This window comes from Odocoileus virginianus, chromosome 5, assembly GCF_023699985.2.
Source record: "Odocoileus virginianus isolate 20LAN1187 ecotype Illinois chromosome 5, Ovbor_1.2, whole genome shotgun sequence".
NCBI lineage: Eukaryota > Metazoa > Chordata > Mammalia > Artiodactyla > Cervidae > Odocoileus > Odocoileus virginianus.
The window spans coordinates 23,114,029-23,137,060 of NC_069678.1; positions in this window are offsets into that span (position 1 = coordinate 23,114,029).

Here is a 23,032-nt window from a genome sequence, read left to right on the forward strand (position 1 = left end):
TTGCCTGGAGAATTCCATGGACAGAGGAGGCTGGCAGGCTAGAGTCCATGGGGTTACAAAGAGTCAGACATTACTGAGTAACTCACATCTTCACTTTTTCAGTGTCTTTAAAAGAAGCAGAGATTAGGACACAAATACACACAGAAGCAAGTCCCATGAAAACACTGAAAGAGGATGGCCATCTACAAACCAAAGGAGAGCTCTTAGAAGAAACCAGCCCTGTTGTAACTTGATCTGGGACTTCTAGTCTCCAGAACTGTGAGAAAATAAATTTACATTTAGTCATCCAGCCTGTGTGCTTTGGCATGGGTCCTCGCAAACTAACATTAGGAATGTTATCAAGACATGTCCCTTATTTCTGCCCTTTCCTGATGCCTCCTACCAGATGCTTGCCTTCATCTACTTGGCAGCCTGGAATGGCCAGTTATTAAGACTGGATCTTTTCCTGCTTTGCTTATGGGGTCAGGACACTCAAAACTATATAAGTGTTGGTGCTTAAGACCCTACTTACTGCTGCCTAATACTTAATTCAGATACTTACTGAACGTTTATCATGTCCTAGGGCCATGGGTACATAGGGAAAAGTCATCTAAGGCTAGAGAAGAAATCTTTCCTGAAAAGATTACCATCCTGAAAAGATGGTAATTCAGACAACTTGAAAGACTCAGTAGCAGTTGTCAGAATGGGAATTGTTAGAGAAGGTTGGGTGGGGACAAGAGATTTCAAGCAGAGAAAACAACTTGTACAAATATACAAAGATGTGGAAGAGTAACATGTTGAAGGAAGGTAAGTAATCCTCAGTGACAGAAGTGAAGAGTCCATGTGACCTGTGGCATAGGGACAGGCAGGAAGTCAAACACCAGGTTCTGTTCTTCTGGCTGTTCTGGGTCTGTTGCTGCCAGCAGGCTTTCTCCAGTTGTGGCAAATAGGGGCTACTCTCTAGCCGCGGTGCACAGGCTTCTCACTGCGGCAGCGTCTCTTGTTGTAAAGCCTGGGCTCTGGGTCCACAGGCTCAGTAGTTGTGACCTGTGAACTCAGCTGTCCTGTGGCACGCGCAGTCTTCCTGGACCAGAAATCGACCCGGTGTCCCCTGCATCGGCAGGCAGATGCTTTCCCACTGGACCACCAGGGAAGCCCCCAAACACCAAGGTTCTGTGCACTAAGCTGAGGGGTCTGAGCAGAGTAGCTTTGGTAGGACTTGAATACTGTCTCTGGAACATTCACCTTCAGGAAAGCATGGGGTGAATACAGAGGAGGAAGTAGAGACTCAACGAACTTGGATACCATTTGTTTTTTAGAAACTACACTCAGAAAAGGAGAGGGCAGTAGCTAGAGGAAAGGGAAGGTCACAGTGAAGGAGAGCTGTGGGACACGGGCCAGGACAGAAGGTAAGTTTCGAGAGCATGTGCAGTTACGGTCAGGGGCTTATGTCTCTGAGGAGACGAGAGAGGAGGGAACCCACAGTGCACACGGGGCAGTCAGACCTAGACAGGCAGAGGGGTATCCCTTCTACCCCAACAGGGGGAGAGAACCTAGTGTTGGGATGCTCAAAGGAGAAATAAAATTGGCCGTGCCCTGCAGCCTATGGGATCTTAGTTCCCAGACCAGGGACTGCTCCCATGCCCCCTATATTAGGAGTGCAGTCTTAACCACTGGACCCCCAGGGGAGTCCCTTTTTCCCCTATTTCTTCTGCTCAAGGAGAAAAATTGAGCAGAAGAAAAAGAGGATAAAAGTTGAAGGAACTCTTTGCAGTCAGTCTTCATTTTCTCAGGGAAGTAGTGCGACGGTCTTCCAGATGGTGTGAGAGGAGAGCTGGGGAGAAAGGGCCTGAATGATGGTATATGTTTTAAACACATTTCAGGGGAAGGGTAAAGAAGTAACTAAGTACTCAGAATCAAATGAGAAATGCTTAACATAGAAAATTATCGTACTTTGTGTTCCCTTAAAACCAGACCCTGACTAGGAATTTAATACAAGTAGTTTCTGGGGAAGGAAATGGCAATGCACTCCAGTATTCTTGCCTGGAAAATCCCGTGGCTGGAGTAACCTGATAGGCTACAGTCCATCAGGTCACAAAGAGTTGGACACGACTGAGAGACTTCACTAGTTTCTGGGGTTGGGGAGGAGGGGCTTTCCTCGTGGCTCAGATGGTAAAGAATCTGCCTGCAATGTGGAGACCTGGGTTCGATCCCTGGGTTGGGAAGATCCCCTGCAGGAGGGCATGGCAACCCGCTGCGGTGTTCTTGCCTGGAGAGTCCCGTGGACAGAGGAGCCTGGCGGGCCACAGTCCATGGGGTCACAGAGAGTCGGACACGCCTGAGGGAATAAGCACAGCACAGCACAGCTTCCTGGGGAGGCAATTCTGGGAAACACCAGAAGAGAAGAGGAAAATGAAGCAGAAAAGAGACAGCAACTAAAAGGCTATCACTGTGGTGACTACAGAGAAAAACACATTCTTCAGTGTTACCCCACTCAGTGGGGAAGGGGATGGAAAATTCAGATACCTGGAACTGGAGGAATCAACCTGCCTGACTTCAGACTCTACTATAAAGCCACAGTCATCAAGACAGTATGGTACTGGCACAAAGACAGAAATATAGATCAATGGAACAGAATAGAAAGCCCAGAGATAAGTCCACGAACCTATGGTCACCTTATCTTCGACAAAGGAGGCAAGGATATACAATGGAAAAAAGATAACCTCTTTAACAAGTGGTGCTGGGAAAACTGGTCAACCACCTGTAAAAGAATGAAACTAGAACACTTTCTAACACCATACACAAAAATAAACTCAAAATGGATTAAAGATCTAAATGTAAGACCAGAAACTATAAGACTCCTAGAGGAGAACATAGGCAAAACACTCTCCGACATAAATCACAGCAGGATCCTCTATGACCCACATCCCAGAATTTCAGAAATAAAAGCAAAAATAAACAAATGGGACCTAATGAAACTTAAAAGCTTTTGCACAACAAAGGAAACTATAAGCAAGGTGAAAAGACAGCCCTCAGATTGGGAGAAAATAATAGCAAATGAAGCAACAGACAAAGGATTAATCTCAAAAATATACAAACAACTCCTCCAGCTCAACTCCAGAAAAATAAATGACCCAATCAAAAAATGGGCCAAAGAACTCAACAGACATTTCTCCAAGGAAGACATACAGATGGCTAACAAACACATGAAAAGATGCTCAACATCACTCATTATCAGAGAAATGCAAATCAAAACCACAATGAGGTACCATTACACGCCAGTCAGGATGGCTGCTATCCAAAAGTCTACAAGCAATAAATGCTGGAGAGGGTGTGGAGAAAAGGGAACCCTCTTACACTGTTGGTGGGAATGCAAATTAGTACAGCCACTATGGAAAACAGTGTGGAGATTTCTTAAAAAGCTGGAAATAGAACTGCCATATGACCCAGCAATCCCACTTCTGGGCATACACACCAAGGAAACCAGATCTGAAAGAGCCATATGCACCCCAATGTTCATCGCAGCACTGTTTATAATAGCCAGGACATGGAAGCAACCCAGATGCCCATCAGCAGACGAATGGATGAGGAAGCTGTGGTACATATACACCATGGAATACTACTCAGCCATTAAAAAGAATTCATTTGAATCAGTTCTAATGAGATGGATGAAACTGGAGCCCATTATACAGAGCGAAGTAAGCCAGAAAGATAAAGACCATTACAGTATACTAACACATATATATGGACTTTAGAAAGATGGTAACGATAACCCTATATGCAAAACAGAAAAAGAGACTCAGATGTATGGAACAGACTTGTGGACTCTGGGAGAAGGCGAGGGTGGGATGTTTCAGGAGAACAGCATTGAAACATGTATATCTAGGGTGAAACGGATAACCAGCTCAGGTTGGGTACATGAGACAAGTGCTCGGGCCTGGTGCACTGGGAAGACCCAGAGGGATCGGGTGGAGAGGGAGGTGGGAGGGGGGACTGGGATGGGGAATACATGTAAATCCATGGCTAATTCATATCAATGTATAACAAAAACTACTGTAATGATGTAAAGTAATTAGCCTCCAACTAATAAAAATTTAAAAAAAAATAAAAAAAAAATTAAAAAAAAAAAAATTCAGATACCAAGTCCTGATGGCCATTGGTTAAAGGGATGGGAATGTTCTGGTTATTTCTTAGAATGTGAAAATGTTAGTCTCTCTGTCATGTCCAACTCTTTGCAACCCCGTGGACTGTAGCCCTCCAGGCTCCTCTGTCCATGGAATTCTCCAGGCAAGAGTACTGGAGTGGGTAGCCGTTCCCTTATCCAGGGGATCTTCCTGACCCGGGAATCAAACCTAGGTCTCCTGCATTGCAGGCAAATTCTGTGCCACCAGCCACCAGGGAAGCCCCTGGTTATCTGTTGCTATAGAACAAATCACCCCGGACTTAGGGGCTCTGAACAGCAATAATCATCTCTCACAGTTTCCATTGGTTAGGAACTTAAGAAAGACATGGTTGGGCTATTCTAGCTCAGGATCTCTCCTGTAGTTATTGTCAAATGGTGGCTAGAGATGGAACAGCCAGGGGAACCAAGTCAGCTAGGGGATGGGCCAGCATCTCTGTCTCTCTATAGTCTCATGGCTCTCCATTAGTCACTTGCCATGGTCTTGTTTGGGCTTCTTCACAACATGGTGTCCTTGAAGCAGTCAGACTACTTACATGGTAGCTGGAAGAAGGCAAAGGACAGTAGTCCAGTAAGCAAGGTATAGACTTCTCTGCCTTTTATGACCTAGCCTCAGATGTTATACAGCATCATTTCCACCATGCCCTATTGGTTGAAATAATCCCAAAAGCCTGCCCAATTTCAAGGGAAGAAGACTTAGACTTCTCTCCTCAGTGGGAGGAATGCCAAATTCACACTGTAAGAAGAACATGTTGGGTAGGAAATATAGTTACCTATCCACTGGAAAATACAAGGCTGTGAGGGGAGTTAGTGGCATGAGGAAACTCAGGTAATTCTCCAGTATCTGAAGCATACTCACTGCTTCTCCACCTTGTGGCTAAGATCAAGTGTACATCATGCCCATGTAGACTAGGCTTCACCAACCAGGGACTGCACTCAGACAGAGAGTAATGGCTGCTGGCAATTGCAAATCCTAGTTCATGAAAATAAATGCTGAGGAGATATGAGTGGGCACCTACAGCATCTGCTATATTGACCACACATTTGTTGCAAGAAGTGGGTATGGTTTTCTCCCCCCACACTACTGCAGATTTGTTTTGACTGATTAGCATGACTCCTAACTCCCCCATACCTTTCCTGTTAAGGTGACTTGATTAAAAACTACTGTGCCCATGTTCCATTGGCTTCCATGTTCCATTGGCTTCCATGTTCCTGTCCAGCCTTTACCAGACACTCTCTTAAATACTCTGGCAGTCTGTACCTTCCCAGTTCTTCTTGCATGATTGTTTGCTCATTGTAGCTCTATACCCTTTCTTGGACTCCAACTGTTGACCCTGACCTAGATTTGGTTCATTAACATGGTGTAAGTTCCAATACAGTCTTAAAGAAGAACTTAAGTCTTAGAAGAACTTAAAGAAGCTCAGGCTGAAGGCCCACTGGGGCCTCAGCAGGATTCAGAATTTCTAAATTTCTAAATTCTAACACTAATCCTTTACCTATTCCAAACTAGGCTTTCCCAAAGGAGTACCTCCAAAATATCTATCCACTCCATCAGGGTCAGTCCTCCTGCTGCTGCTGCTAAGTCACTTCGGTCGTGTCCGACTCTGTGCAACCCCATAGATGGCAGCCCACAAAGCACCCCCATCCCTGGGATTCTCCAGGCAAGAATACTGGAGTGGGTTGCCATTTCCTTCTCTAGTCAGTCCTCCTACCTTCACCCAAATGTCCATAACCTGAAAAGACCAAAGATTTCAGCAATTAGAGCCAATTCTCCAAAGCTTCCAGAGGAAGGCATGTCTCCACCTAGGAAGGCCCAGCTAGGCCCATCCACTCCAGCCCCTCAGGATTCACTGTTCCTGGTCATCTCTCACAAGTCAGTACTGCCACGCACAACCAGCCGCATCAGCACACAGCTCTGCTTTTCCATCCTGCCCCAACCGTTCTCTCAATTTGTTGGGGATTAATTCTCACATTTCACAGAGATAACAAAAGGAAAGCAAAAGCAGATCACTGGTTGCCCAGGGCCAGCAGGTAGGAGTGGGTGAGTGGACCCATCTCTGCAAAGGAGGACAAGGAAATTTTTTAAATGATAGAAAATTCTATACCATCACTGGGTGATAGTTACACAAGAGTATGAATTTGTCAAAGCTCATGGAGATGCATGCTTTGAGGGGGCATTTTAATGTATGTAAGTCATATATCAGTAAAGTTGATTATTTTAGAAGAGGGGTAGTAATCAGTCAACCATGGGGAGTGCATGCTATTAATCTGACCTACTGGGTGTGGCCTTCTCACCAAGGCCTTCAGTACCAATGCCCTCTGAGAGGAGGAACCTGGACAGTCTTCCCTTTGTCCCAACACCGCGTCCCACAGGATCTACCTTGGCGGCCTTCCCCACATCTGTGTGGATGGGGACAGACCACAAAGACATATAAACTCACTCCACTCCACACTCCTAAATTTGTATGACAAAATATATGCTAGAGCATAGGCATTCAGTTATATGTTGGATGAAAGAATCACTGTACTAAGTTAGAGTAGATGTATGAAAGACACCCGAATAAATACACGAGATGGATTATTGATTGATTGACTAATCTATTATTTTTTTATTTGTACTGTATCTGTTTAAATGACTTCATCCATAATTGCTCATTTCCTTTCAGTTATTTCAACTAAAAGTAGCACCTATCCTACAAAATTATAGGATTAAGAAGCATTATAATAGATACTGGGTACCAAATTTTTAAGTACTAATGTAGAGGGACATAAGGGTTGGACTAATCCTAAAATAAAAATGTTGGGAAAAGAAAAAGGAATTGAATGGCTTAAAGCTAAATCTTAGAAAATATTTTGAATATCTGAGACACTTCACCTTGATATAATGGATATTAATTTATTGCTTTTTTTGTTTAGCAATCAAGGTGCACTCCAAGGTGAGGATGCAAAGATAAATAGACATGGTTTGGATCATAAAGGTGTATACCAGAAAAAAAAAATGTGATCAACTAAAGATTAAATCATTTTCAATTTCCAAAATAATAGCTGAAGTGTATCCTGCAATATTTGTGCTATTGCATTTTTATAAAGTGAACCAATGACTTATTTTTATCACAATCCTCTTTACATCATTATCCAGTAATGGGTGCTATAAAAATTCTGATTAATTATTAACATTTATTTTGTGAAGTTACTTTATGTATTTCTAAAGCATATTCATTTTCACACCACTCATTGTTTCCACTACTAGTTTAAAAATGTAGTTTATAATATAAAAAACAAAGTACTATCATATTTCCATGGCCAAATCCCCAAATCAGTCCACTTATTAGTACTTTGTAATTTCCAAAGGGATGCACTTTTATCTGACTTTTTTTTTATCTGACTTTTTAAGGACTGATTTAACTGGATGACATACTCTGAAGAAATTGCATATAGTTAAAATACAGCTGTAATAATATTCACCATGGAGGGTATTCACAAAATCATTGAAACTCAGGAATTTTTCATGCTTTGAGTGGTATGTCCCCATGTGCTAGTTTCACCTGAAAGAACTGAATTTACTAATTTGTATCTAAAAGTAAAACTGGGTGATTTATTACTGCTTAATTAAAAAAAAATACCAAACAGGAAAGAATAAAATAGAAAATTGAATCCATCCTATGTAATTGAAGTATTTTTTACAAAGATTTGTTTCGTGTGTGTGTGTGTGTGAATTTGCATGAACACTGTACTAGGCTGCAATGTAAAAATCTGTTTCCTACTGGGAAAAAATGGTCAAAAAAAACTGGAAAAGACAACCCCTGTTGTTTTCAATGGTTTGGCCTTCAGTAGTCTTGATTACTCATGTGATTCCTAAATTGAGATCAGGACCAGAAGAGCAGAGCAGAGAGCCTGAGTTGTTGCCTATATTTTTTAAGATACACTTGTTTGTTCATTTATTTTAGACGGTGCTGGGTCTTCGCTGCTCCACACAGATCTCCTCCAGTTGCAGGGAGCAGGGCTGCTCTATACTGTGGTGCGCGGGCTCCTCGCAGCGGCTTCTCTTGTCCGGGTATGGCTCTAGGACCAATGGGCCTCGGTAGCTGCGGCGCGTAGGCTCAGCGGTTGTGTGGCAGGGACTCGGTTACCCCATGGCACGCGAAACCGTCCCCGACCGGGGATCAAACCCATGTCCCCTGCATTGGCAGGCAGATTCTTAACCACTGGACGATTAGGGGAGCCCCCAGATTGCCTTTAGAGCACTGTGGACCTGCATGGCGGCAGCCTAATTACCTTAAAAAATAGCCAATAATCATCTACACTGGTGTGAAAGTTTTCAGTGATGAAGCCTCCTATAGGAACGGCCGCTGGGTAAGAAGGGTTTCTAGTCTGAACGTCTGCTCTCAGAGGAGTCCCGTGGACCCGCAGCTTCCATGTGAAAATCGCGTGAGCTTCCTCCTCATCAGGCCGGTGCTCACCCCCAGGACACGTGTGTGCCTGCAGAAACTGGTTTCCCCAGATATTCGTTCGGAGTACCCAATTCTGACTCCGTGTCTTTCATTTTCTCTCTTCCCTTATGCAATACCACCTCTCCTTTTGAGGTCATCCAACTGACATTTTAAAAAATACTTTTGGTAATTCGTTGCTATATTTTTAAGTAAATTTCTGTTTATGGGTAAGTAATAGAAGTGTAGAACTCAAGTTCACAAGTGTAAAGCCTCTCCTTTTCCTGTCCTCCAGCCAACCATTTTCCTCCCCAGAAAATGTGTTTTTTTTTTTAATTGGTGGAAAATTGGTTTACAATGTTGTGTTGGTTTCTGCCACAAAACGACATGAATCAGTTATAATTATATATATATAATATATATATATGTCCCCTCCCTCCTTCACCTCCCCCATCCCACGCCTCTAGGTCATCACAAAGCACTATGCTGGGCTCCCTGTGTTGTTTAGCAACTTCCCACTAACTTTTTTTACACATGAAGTGTTTATATGTCAATGCTACTGACTCAATTTGCCCCACCCTCACTTTCCCCTGCTGTGTCCACAAGTCCATTCCCTACTAAGTTCATCAATAACATTTTTCTAGATTCCATATATATTCATTAACATATGATATTTGTCTTTCTCTTTCTGATTTACTTCACTCTGTATAAGAGGCTCTAGATTCATCCACCTCACTACAACTGACTCATATTCATTCCTTTTTATGACTGAGCAATATTCCATTGTATAAATGTACCACAAATTCCTTATCCATTCATCTGTTGATGGACATCTAAGTTGCCTCCATGTCCTGGCTATTGTAAATAGTGAATGTATTGTAAATAGTGTAATATATCATAAATAATGCAAATAGTAAATTATTGTAAATAGTAAATACCCCATTGCAATAAACAGTCGGGTACACGTGTCTTTTAGAATTGTGGTTTTATCAGGGTGTGTGCCCAGTAGTGGGATTGCTGGGTCATATGGTAAATTTATTCCCAGCTTTAAGGACTCTCCATACCATTGTCCCTAGGCTATATCAGTCTGCATTCCCACCAACAGTGCAGGAGTGTTGCCTTTTCTCCATGCCCTGCACTTATAGGCACCTTATCTTTGACAGAGGAGGCAAGAATATACAATGGAAAAAAGACAGCCTCTTCAATAAATGGTGCTAGGAAAACTGAACAGCTACATGTAAAAGAATGAAATTAGAACACTTCCTAACACCATACACAAAAATAAACTCAAAATGGATTAAAGACTTAAATGTAAGGCCAGAAACTATACAACTCTTAGAGAAAAACATAGGCAATAAAAGTCTTTGGTATAAATCACAGCAAGATCCTCTTTGACCTATCTCCTAGATTAATGGAAATAAAAAATAAAAGGGGACCTAATAAAACTTAAAAGCTTTTGCACAGCAAAGGAAACTATAAACAAGATGAAAAGACAACTCTCAGAATGGGAGAAAATAATTGCAAATGAGGCAACTGACAAAGGGTTAATCTCCAAAATATACAAGCAGTTCATACACCTCAATATCTGAAAAATAAACAACCTATTCCAAAAATGGGCAGAAGATCTAAACAGACATTTCTCCAAAGAAATGAATACATGAGATAAATACCTGAAAAGTTGCTCAACATCACTCGTTAGAGAAATGAGGTATCACCTCACAGCAGTTAGAATGGCCAGCATCAAAAAATCTGTGAACAGTAAATGAGGCAGTAAATGTTACTAGGTTCCCCCCTCTCCCCACCCCTCTGAGTAGCAACCACTCCCACATTTTGAAGCTGGGCTGGGAAGGAGGTTCCTGGAAACCGGTTTTGCAACCCTGGGCTCCCACCACCTGAGGCATGAAAGAGTTTGGAGAGAGAGTTGCAGAGCCACAGATTAGGAAAGAGCTGCTAGCATCTCACACCTGCAAGCCCCTTGGAGGTGATGTTGGCCCACCTCTGGCCCTATGACAGCACCACCTTCTTCTGATCCTTCTGTGCCCCTGGGAATGAATCACCATGCCTTATCATGGACCAGCTGGCCCCTAGAAAGGAGGTGTTCCCTGGGAGCTCCCCTGTGCCCGCCTTCTTTCAACTTAGTATCTCATGCCACATTCACTCCTCTGAGGAGCAGCAGCTTCATAGGTTCAATCAGTTATCTGCCCATTAGGCTGTTTTCTCACAATCCACCTCCCTCCTTTCCACAGGTGTTTCCTCAAGACTGATGGCCAGTGCAGTATCACCAGGATCACCTGGGGTTCTGCTCCCTGCCACACCTGACACTCATGGGCATGATGTGATCACTACCCATGCTCTGAGCCCCACCAGGAACTGCACATGTCCAAAATGGATCTTCAGGCCGAGTGCAGAGCCTTGGGGACAGAGGTTAGCAGACTAGCTGTAGTCCAAAGCCTGAGCAAGTGGCTGCTGTGGAAGGAGGCTCACTGATGGAGCAAGGTCAGAAGAGAGAAGCAGGAGCCAGAGGAGGCCCCAGAGCTGTGGAGCGCCCAACAGAGCATCCAGGAGGAGCATTGCAGGAGGGCCTGCAAGCTGACCATAGCTGAATTTCCAGGAATGCTCTAGGACCAGCACTGCTCAGCCCTGGGAGGAATGTCATGCAAAGCTAGGATTCGTGAAACGGCATGACAGCAAAGGGTCCATGAAGTCCCTTGGCTGGGACTCTGGGAGGCAGACCCAGAGCTACTTGCTGAGAACTGCATGTTCAGTGTGGAGCTGGGGGTGGGGGGACTTCCTGCACCTGGGGGAGAATTATTACCTGGTATATCCTGAAGCTTCAGTGTTGGTGCCCATGGCGCTCAGGCTGGCAGAGGGCTTGTCAAGCATCCATAATATCCTAGAATTCCCACATGTTATCCCAGTAGATTTGGAGTATGAGACAATGGAGTATCTGGGTAAGTGTGTTCAGCCCTAATATCATCCTAACACAAGGGAGTGGGTGGAAGAGTTCTCGGAGCCTGTGTGAGGGATCATCACAGTAATGGGGATGAAAAGAGCTGGTCACCTTGACCTACAATATGGACCAGTCCAGCACACTCACCAAAGACATGCAGGGAAGCCTGCATGGACTCTTTCAGGAAAGATTAACCCAGTCACAGAGACACACCACCTACGAGGAAGATGGGAGAGGTAGGCTAATGGAGAGTTACAGACTGAATGTTTGTGTATCCCCGATGCAACTGGATTTAGAAGAAGAGCTATTGGAATTAGGTGTAGTTCAGCTCATAAGGGGAGAGCACCCATGATGGGGATTAGGACCTGTAGGGACTTTAAAGGTTTTCACATGAAGAGAAAGAGACCAGAGTGTGTGCTCTCTCTTCCCTCCCTCTCCCTCCCAGCTCCCGCCATCCCTCTGCCTTGAGAAGACAACGAGAAGACAGCCAACAAAAGAACCCTCACCAAAAACTACATCTGCTGACACCTTGACCTCTGACTTCTAGCCTCCAGAACTGTGAGAAATAAATGTCTGCTGTTTACTCCATCCAATCTATGGTATTTTGCTTTAGCAGCCTGAACTAAGACGTGGGGTAACAGAAGAAGTAAAGAATGAGTTTTGGTATATATATAGCTTACAGTCTCTTTCAGACTAAGGAAAGTTATATCATGTTCATTATACTGTGTTTAAGAAAGGGTCAATTCCATTGTACTTGACCATCAGCAGTGTTCGCCATTTAGTGACATGGAGGTCATACCATTAGACACAAAGGAAAGGAGAAACAACATGAATACTTTGTCATGTGATGAGCAACATCTACAGAGCCATCCAAATGCTAACACTGATAATTTGGTTTTCAACCTTTCAGTTCAGTTCAGTTCAGTTGCTCAGTCATATCCGACTCTTTGCGACCCATGAATCGCAGCACACCAGGCCTCCCTGTCCATCACAAACTCCCGGAGTTTACTCAAACTCACGCCTATCGAGTTGGTGCTGCCATCCAGCCATCTCGTCCTCTGTCATCCCCTTCTCCTCCTGCCCCCAATCCCTCCCAGCATCAGGGTCTTTTCCAATGAGTTAACTCTTCGCATGAGGTGGCCAAAGTATTGGAGTTTCAGCTTCAGCATCAGTCCTTCCAATGAACACCCAGGACTTATCTCCTTCAGGATGGACTGGTTGGATCTCCTTGTAGTCCAAGGGACTCTCAAGAGTCTTCTCCAACACCACAGTTCAAAAGCATCAATTTTTCGGCGCTCAGCTTTCTTCACAGTCCAACTCTCACATCCATACATGACTACTGGGAAAACCATAGCCTTGACCAGACGGACCTTTGTTGGCAAAGTGATGTCTCTGCTTTTTAATATGCTATCTAGGTTGGTCATAACTTTCCTTCTGAGGAGTAAGCATCTTTTAATTTCATGGCTGCAGTCACCATCTACAGTGATTTTGGAGCCCAAAAAAGTAAAGTCTGGCTATTATAAACAGTGCTGCGATGAACATTGGGGTGCATGTGTCTCTCAGATCTGGTTTCCTCAGTGTATATGCCCAGAAGTGGGATTGCTGGGTCATATGGCAGTTCTATTTCCAGTTTTTTAAGAAATCTCCACACTGTTCTCCATAGCAGCTGTACTATAATAGCCAGGACAGGACATGGAAGCAACCTAGATGCCCATCAGCAGACGAATGGATAAGGAAGCTGTGGTACATATACACCATAGAATATTACTCAGCCATTAAAAAGAATTCATTTGAATCAGTTCTAATGAGATGATGAAACTGGAGCCCATTATACAGAGTGAAGTAAGCCAGAAAGATAAAGACCATTACAGTATACTAACACATATATATGGAATTTAGAAAGATGGTAATGATAACCCTATATGCAAAACAAAAAAAGAGACACAGATGTACAGAACAGACTTTTGGACTCTGTGGGAGAAGGCGAGGGTGAGATGTTTCAAGAGAACAGCATCGAAACATGTATATTATCTAGGGTGAAACAGATCACCAGCCCAGGTTGGATGCATGAGACAAGTGCTCGGGCCTGGTGCACTGGGAAGACCCAGAGGGATCGGGTGGAGAGGGAGGTGGGAAGGGGGATTGGGAAGGGGAATACATGTAAATCCATGGCTGATTCATGTCAATGTATGACAAAACCCACTACAATATTGTAAAGTAATTAGCCTCCAACTAATAAAAATAAATGGAAAAAAATAAATAAATAAAGTCTGACACTGTTTCCACTGTCTCCCCATCTATTTCCCATGAAGTGATGGGACCAGATGCCATGATCTTAGTTTTCTGAATGTTAAGCTTTAAGCCAACTTTTTCACTCTCCTCTTTCACTTTCATCAAGAGGCTTTTTATTTCCTCTTCACTTTCTGCCATGAGGGTGGTGTCATCTGCATATCTGAGGTTATTGATATTTCTCCCGGCAATCTTGATTCCAGCTTGTGCTTCTTCCAGCCCAGCGTTTCTCATGATGTACTCTGCATGAGTTAAATAAGCCGAGTGACAATATACAGCCTTGATGTACTCCTTTTCCTATTTGGAACCAGTCTGTGGTTCCATGTCCAGTTCTAACTGTTGCTTCCTGACCTGCATACAGGTTTCTGAAGAGGCAGGTCTGGGGGTTGGTATTCCCATCTCCTTCAGAATTTTCCACAGTTTATTGTGATCCACACAGTCGAAGGCTTTGGCATAGTCAATAAAGCAGAAATAGATGTTTTTCTGGAACTCTCATGCTTTTTTGATGATCCAGCAGATATTGGCAATTTGATCTCTGGTTCCTCTGCCTTTTCTAAACCCAGCTTGAACATCTGCAAGTTCTCAGTTCACATATTGCTGTCTGAAACAATTAACAAGTGATTGGAGAGTTAACCATAGAACAGTAGGTGAATGTCATCCATCCTGATGGTATGCATGCTAAGTCACTCAGTCATTTCCAACTCTTTGCCACACTATGGACTGTAGCCCGCCAGGCTCCTCTGTCCATGGGATTCTCCAGGAAAGAATACTGGAGTGGGCTGCCATGCCCTCCTCCAGGGGATCTTCCTGACCTAGGGATTGAACCTGCATCTTTTATGTCTCCTGCATTAGCAGATGGGTTCTCTACCACTAGCACCACCTGGGAAGCCCTATCCATCTTGATTAGGTAAAAGTAAAAGCATAGCTGAAAGATGTAGAGAAGTAGAAGATGGAAGCCGTGGGGAGGGCAAAGTGAAAATGCAAAGGTCAGAGGTGGGAGAGGTCACAAGATACTACATCTAGAAATAGACCTGAGTAGGTCATTTGACAGTATGCAAAGTGACTGTGGAAGCAGAGAGGAAGGTTATACAACTGTGCAGAGTGAGGACAGGCGATGAAAGTCAATCCAACAGCAGACAGTCAAGAGGCAATGTTTACAATGGATATATGAACATATATATATATATATATATATATATATATATATATTACCTCTATATAGCATATAGGGGTAAGGAGGCAACTCCCAGAAAAAATTCAAATGTAAAAAGATTTCAAAAGTAGTTATTCCAGGATAGCAAGATTGGGTGGGCCAGAAAATGTTACTTTTTTGTGATACCTGATTTATTTAGCAACTGTGCATAACTTGTATTAATGAAATTTTTAAAAATAAGAGAGGCAAGCTGTTATGCATTTGAGAGAGTTATCCATTTCAAAATAGTAAAATGAAATATATTGTGTTATTTAGGGGCCTTTGTATTTCCAGAAAACGGAGCCATTTCTTGAGGGTGTAGGATAGCCAGTTTTACTATACCAGTCCCCATTTCTATCTGAAGGAGGCCATGTCTACCTCCTCCCTACAACCACTGCAAACTAAATGCCTGCAACCTGGTTGCACTGTACTTAAATAAAGGATAGCTAGATATCATTTATATGTGGGATCAAAAAAATGACACAGTTCAGTGCATATACAAAACAGAAACAGACCCCACCGATACAGAAAAAAACCCTGTGGTCAGCAAAGTAGGGGCAGGGATTGGGGGCTTGGGGTTAACAGTACAAACTGCTATATGTGAAAACAGACGAGCAACAAAGATACCCTAGGTAGCGCAGGAAATCATACACCTTATCTTTTACTAACCTATAATATAATCAGTAAAGGTACCAAATCACTATGCTGTGTACTTGAAATTAACACAATATTGTAAGTCAACTATACTTCAATTAAAAGAAAAAGAATAACCACTCAACAAGTCCCTAGGTACCTTATGATTTGGTATGAAATCAGACTTTGCCCCAAGATATTGGCCCTAATATATATTGTTTGCCTAGCTTGCAATTTTATGTGTGTACAGAGCGTTTCTCCCCAATCAAAAATCCACACACGCATTAAACCTTTGTACTCTTGGCACCTAAGCCCATTAACCTCTGTGCGAGATAGCTGCATATTAATCCTTCTTCCTTCACCCACAGAACCCTGCTCAGGTGTGCTTGAAGTGTTCATATTCTTTGTGCTTGTGTATCTATGTATGGCTTTGATTTTTTGGTTAAGGAAAAAAATGTTTTGCTTTCTAAAAATGTTATGCTTACCGAAACCTAGGCATGGACCAAAATTTTAAAATGTTTTTTATATTGAAGAAAAAACTGGTATCAGTGAAACAAAATGGAGAATCCAAAAACAGACCCAAATACATATGGCACTTTATTTTTTGGTAACACTGGCATTTCAAACAAGTCACAAAATCATAGACCCACAAAAAAATCATTAGCAGGGGGAAGCCACGTCCCTATATTTTGGTGCCTCAAAGGTTTCAAACTAAATTATCAACAGTTTAGCATGCATCAGGAGTTGAACATAAAGTAAGCAATAAAATTTCAAAGAGAAAGCATGAGTGACCATGGGAAAGGCCTTTCTGAAAAGAAATTAAAACCTAGAGTTCATAAAATTTTGTAATTGGTATATTTCAATGCCAATAAATTTTTCTGTATGGAATTAAACTAGTGTAAACAAAGTCCAAAGATCAGTGTCAAATTAAAATAATATATTTTATTTCAATATAAAATAATAAATTTACAACATGCATACATGCCAAGTTGCTTCAGTCACGTCCGACTCTTTGCCCCCCAGGGGAACCCTGCCACTCAAGCTCCTCTGTCCTTTGGATTCTCCAGGAAAGAATACTGGAGTTGGTTGCCATGCCCTCCTCCAGGGGATCTTCCCAACCCAGGCATCAAACCCGCATCTATTAATTCTCCTGCATTGGAAGGTGGGTTCTTTACCATAAGCGCCACCTGGGAAGCCCAATTACAGCAACATATATGGCAGAAAAAAGGTCTAATTTCCCTGATTTATAAAAATTGTGTAACAGTTAATAAGAAAAAATTGACAAATTTAATATGACAATAGGCAAAAGATGAAAACTGGCAATTTTCAAATAAAACAGCTTCATCCATTAAATACAAATGAATAAATAATAAAACTTACTAATTATTAAATAAATACAAGTAAAAATGAAATACCATTGGGGTTGACAAACATTTAAAGTTCAATGCTAGCCACTGTTGTTGAAATGTAGATATATAGGCTCAGATTACTGCAGTGGGACTATAAACTGATGGACTCAGGGAGGAAAATTTGGCTGTAACGATCAGTATTCATAATACTTTAACTTAGCATTTCCACTAATGAGGAAATATACTACAGATATAGTTACAGCATCTTATGAAGATAGTCTATGAGATTAGATTCCTTAGAATATTTGTAATAGCAAAAAAAAATTTAAAGGAGAGAGAGAAAGAGAAAGGGCTACAAATAAATTATCAGCAGGAAATTCATTAAAAAAAATATGATTTAATAGTCTGGCAGCACTAGGTGTTAGCAAGTTTTCTGAGAAATGGTTTTTTCTGTTCAGGGATGTGGGGAGGGATGGGTGTTACATAAAGACAGTTTGGCATTTCCTGGTGAAATTGAGATACTGTGACCTAGAAATTCCAGTCCTAGAAATATAATTATTAAAAACTGATGCATATGAGAATCAAAATACATGTTCATAAAAACATTTTCTACATTAAGCAAAAACTGGAAACAATCCTTATGTCCATAAATGTTAGAATTGATTTTTTTAGTGAGATTTAGTTATACAATGGAATAACTCAACATTCAAAAAAGGAAGATCACGGAACCTGACCTTATCACATCATGGCAAATAGATGGGGGAAAAGTGGAAACAGTGACAGATTTTATTTTCTTGGACTCCAAGATAACTGCAGACAGTGACTGCAGCCATGAAATTAAAAGATGCTTGCTCCTTGGAAGAAAAACTATGACAGACCTAGACAGCGTATTGAAAAGCAGAGACATCACTTTGCCAACGAAGGTCCATATAGTCAAAGCTATGGTTTTTCTAATAGTCATGTGAGAGTCGAAACATAAGGAAGGCTGAGTGTTGAAGAACTGATCTGTCCAAAGTGTGGTGCTGAAGAAGACTCTTGAGAGTCCCTTGGATAGCACGGAGATCAAACCAGTCAATCCTAAAGGAAATCAACCCTGAATATTCATTGGAAGGACTAATGCTGAAGCTCCAATAATTTGGCTCCCTGATACAAAAAACCAACTCTGGAAAAGACCCTGATACTAGCTAGGAAAGATTGAGGGCAAGAGGAGAAGAGGACGACAAAGGTTGAGATGGTTCGATGGCATCACTGACTCAATGGACATGAGTTTGAGCAAACTCAGGGAGACAGTGAAGGCCAGGGAAGCCTGGCATGCTGCAGTTCATGGAGTCGCAAAGAGTCAGACATGACTTAGCAACTGAACAACAACAACTATCATACAGTAATAAAATAAATCAACTCAGCTACAGGCCACCAGGGCTTCCTAAGTGGCGCTAGTGGTAAAGAACCTGCCTGCCAGTGCAGGAGATTTGGGTTCATCCCTGGGTTAGGAAGATCGCCTGGATGAGATCATGGCAACCCACTCCAGTATTCTTTCCTGGAGAATTCATGGACAGAGGAGCCTGGCAGGACGCAGTCCGTGGAGTTGCAAAGAGTTGAACATGATTGAATGACTTACAACACATGCATGCACATGCCACGACAAGGATGACTCTCATAAATATAATGCAGAAAAAAAGAAGCAAGAAGCAAAATTCATAAAATGTGGTTCCATCTAAATACAGTTTCTAAACAGAAAAATAAACTCTACTATTAAGAAATGCATCCCTGAAGGTAAAAATTTTTTAAATGCAAACAAATTTTCACAAAAGTCAAGATAGTTTGAGTTCTAGTTCTAGTAGATAGAAATAATGCTATAATTGAGTAGGAGTCCGCTGGGGATCTTTAGGTGGTAGCAGTGCTCTTTTCTTGACCTGAGTCATATCTAAATAGTGTATGTGTGCTTGTGTATGAGTGTTTGTGTGTATGTGCATGTGTACACATTATATATTTTATATGCAACAGTAAAATAAGAGCAAAGGAAATTCTAAATCTACTATTGGGATATCCTTAGATGATTACAATACCCTCATCAAAGAAAAGAATGAGATAACTCTAGCTTCCTTTAGATTTTTTTGAAGTATAATTGATATAAAATACAATATTGGGCTTTCCTGGTGGCTCAGTGATAAAGAATCTGCCTGCCAATGCAAGAGACACAGGTTTGATCCCTGATCCAGGAAGACCCCCACATGCCACGGAGAAACGGAGCTCATGAGCCACAGCTGCACTCTGGAGCCCGAGAGCTGCAGCTTCCAAAGCCGGGATGCCCTAGAGCCTGTGCTCTGAGACAAGAGAAACCACCACAGTGAGAAGCCCACACACTGCAACCGGAGAGGGGACCCTGCTCACCACCGCTAGAGAAAAGCCCGTGCAGCAGGAGACCCAGCGCAGACACAAATACATAAAATTCTTCTAAATTCTTTTAAAAATGTGTTTCAAGTATACAGAAAAGTGATTCAGATATATGTATTTCAGATACACACACACACATATACATACACACTTTCTTTTCCATGATGGTTTTATGTAAAGTATTGAATATAGTTCCTTGTATTACATAGTAGAATCTTGTTTTTCCATAGAACTTTGTATCTGCTAATCACAAACTCCCTCTTTATCCTTCCTCAACCCCTTTTCCCCCATGGTAACCATTAGTCTGTTTCCTATGTCTGTGAGTCTATTTCTATTTTTCACATAAACTTGTTTGTAACATATTTTAGATTCCACATATAAGTAATATCATATGGTATTTGTCTTTCTACCTGAGTTACTTCACTTAGAATAATAATCTCTAGGTCCATCCATGTTGCTGCAAATGACATTATTCCATTCTTTTTTTTAATGACTGAGTAGTATTTCATTATATATATGTATATATGTATATATGTCACATCTGTACATATATATGTCACATCTATATATAGTCATCAGTTCAGTTCAGTTCAGTCACTCAGTCGTGTCCGACTCTTTGTGACCCCATGGACTGCAGCACCCCAGGCTTCCCTGTCCATCACCAACTCCAGAACTTACCCAAACTCAAGTACCTCGATCGGTGATGACATCCAACCATCTCATCCCCTGTTGTCCTCTTCTCCACCTGCTTCCAATCTTTCCCAGCATAGAGTTACTATATATATGTATATGTATATATACATATATATGTATATGGTCACATCTTCATTATCCACCTCTCAATTGACATTTAGATTACTTCCATGTCTTGTCTATTGTAAATAGTGCTGCAACGAACATTGAGGTGCATGTATCTCATTGAATTATACTTTTCTCCAGATATACGCCTAAGAGTGGGATTGCTTGATTATACGGTAACTCTGTTTTCAGTTTGCGAAGGAACCTCCATACTGTTCTCCATAGTGGTTGCACAAATTTACATTTCCACCAACAGGATAGGAGGGTTCCCATTTCTCCATACCTTCTCCAGCATTTATGATTTGTAAGCTTCTTGATAATGGCTATTCTAACCAGTGTGAAGTAATACCTCACTGTAGTTTTGATTTGAATTTTTCTAATCATTAGCAATGTTGAGCATCTTTTCATGTTATTGTTGGCCAAACAGACGTCTTCTTTAGGGAAATGTCCATTTAGATCTTCTGCCTATTTTTTTCATTGGGTTGTTTGTTTTTTGTTTTTTGATGTGGAGCTGTTTATATATTTTGGAAATTAATCCCTTTTTGGTCACATCTTCTGCAAATATTTTCTCCCATTACACAGGTTGTCTTTTCATTTTGCTTGCAGTTTCCTTTGCTATGCAAAGGCTTTTAAGCTTAATTAGACGCCATTTGTTTATTTTTGCTTTTATTCATATTACTCTAGGAAATGGTTCCAAAAAATATTGCAATGATTTATGTCAAAAGGCGTTCTGGCTATGATTTTCTCTAGGAGTTGAAGAGTCTTACATTTTGATCTGTAATTCATTTGGAGTTTGTTGTATATGGTATTATAGAATGTTCTAATTTTATTATTTTCTATGTAATTGTCTAACTTTCCCAGCACCACCTATTGAAGAGACTCTTTTCTCCACTGTATAGTCTTGCTTCCCTTGTTATAGATTAATTACCCATAAGTACATGGGTTTATTTCTTGGCTTTCTATCCAGTTCCATTGATCTATGTCTTTGTTTTTGTTCAAGTACCATGCAGTTTTGATGACTGTAGATTTATAGTATAGTCTGAAGTCAGGGGACCTGATTCCTTTGGCTCTGTTCCTCTTTCTCAAGATCAGTTTGGCTATTTAGGGTCATCACATCACATTGTGTTTTCATACAGGTTTTTTAATTATTTGTTCCAGTTCTGCCAAAAATGCCATTGATCCTTTGATAGAGATTGCATTGAATCTGTAGATTGCTTTGTGTAGTATGGTCATTTTCACAATATTGATTCTTCCAATCCAGGAACATGGTGTATTTTTCCATCTTTGTGAGCTTCAACTTCATTCATCAGCACCTTGTAGCTTTTGCAGTATGTCTTTTGTCTCATTAGGGTGGTTTATTCTTAAGTGTTTTGATAATAAAGGGAATTGTTTCTTTAATTTCTCTCTCTGATCTCTCAGTGTGTGCAAATGCAGCATATTTCTGTTATTAATTTTGTGTTCTGCAACTTTACTGAATTCATAAATAAGATCTAGTAGTTTTCTGGTAGCACTTATAAGATGTTTTATGTATAGCGTCATGTCATCTGCAAATAGTGAGAGTTTTACTGTCACTTTCCAATTTGGATTCCTTTTATTTTTCCTTTTTCTCTAATTTCTATAGCTAGGACTCCTAAAACTGTTGCAGAAAAGTGGTGAGAATGGGCATCCTTGTCTTGTTGCTAATCTTAGAGGAAATGCTTTCAGCTTTTCACCATTGAGTATGATGTTAGTTGTGGGTTTGTCATATATGGCCTTTATTATGTTGAGGTGTATTCCTCTATGCCCACTTTCTGGAGAATTTTTATCATAAATGGATATTGGATTTTATCAAAAGCTTTTTCTGCATTCTTTTATTCTTCAGATGGTTAATGTGGTGTATCACATTGATCAGTTTGCATATACTGAAAAATCCTTGGATCCATGGGATTAAGTCCCATTTGATCACAATGTATAATCTTTTTAATGTATTGTTGGATTTGGTTCACTAGTATTACTTTTAGGATCTTTGCATCTACATTTATTAGTAATGTTGACCTGTAATTTTGTTAGTGATATTGACCTGTATTTTGGTATCTTTAGTCTGGTTTTGGTATCACAGTGATTGTAGCTTCATAGAATGAGCTTAGAAGTGTCCCTTCCTCTGCAATTTTTGGAATAGTTTCAGAAGGAGAGGTATTAACTCTTCTTTAAATGTTTGGTGGAATTTGCCTGTGAAGTCATCTGGTCCTGGACTCTTGTCTGTTGGGAGTTTTCAAATTATGGATTCAATTTAAGTACTTATGATCAGTCTCTTTATGCTTTCTATGTATTCCTAGTTCAGTCTCAGGAGATTTTACCTTTCTGGGAATTGGTCCATTTCTTCTAGATTGTTCATTGTACTACCATATATTTACTCTTTGATTTCTTCAGTGATCTATTGGTTATTTAATAGCTTATTGTCCAGGCTCCACATGTTTGTGTTTTTTGCAGCTTTTTATTATAGTTTATTTCCAATCTCATGGCATTGTGATCACAAAAGATGTTTGCTGTGATTTCAATTTTCTTAAACTTACCAAAGCTTGATTTGTGGCCTAGCATGTGACCTATCCTACAAAATGTTTTATGTGCTCTTGAAAAGAATGTGTATTCTGCTACTTTCAGCTGGAATGCTCTATAAATATCAATTAAGTCTATCTGGTCTGATGTATCATTTAAGGTCTGTGTTTCCTTATTGATTTTCTGTCTGAATGATCTATCCATTGGTCTAAGTGGGGTCTTAAAGTCCCCCACTATTGTGGTGTTACTGTCAATTTCTCCTTTTATGTCTATTAATATTTGCCTTATATATTCAGCTGCTCTTAT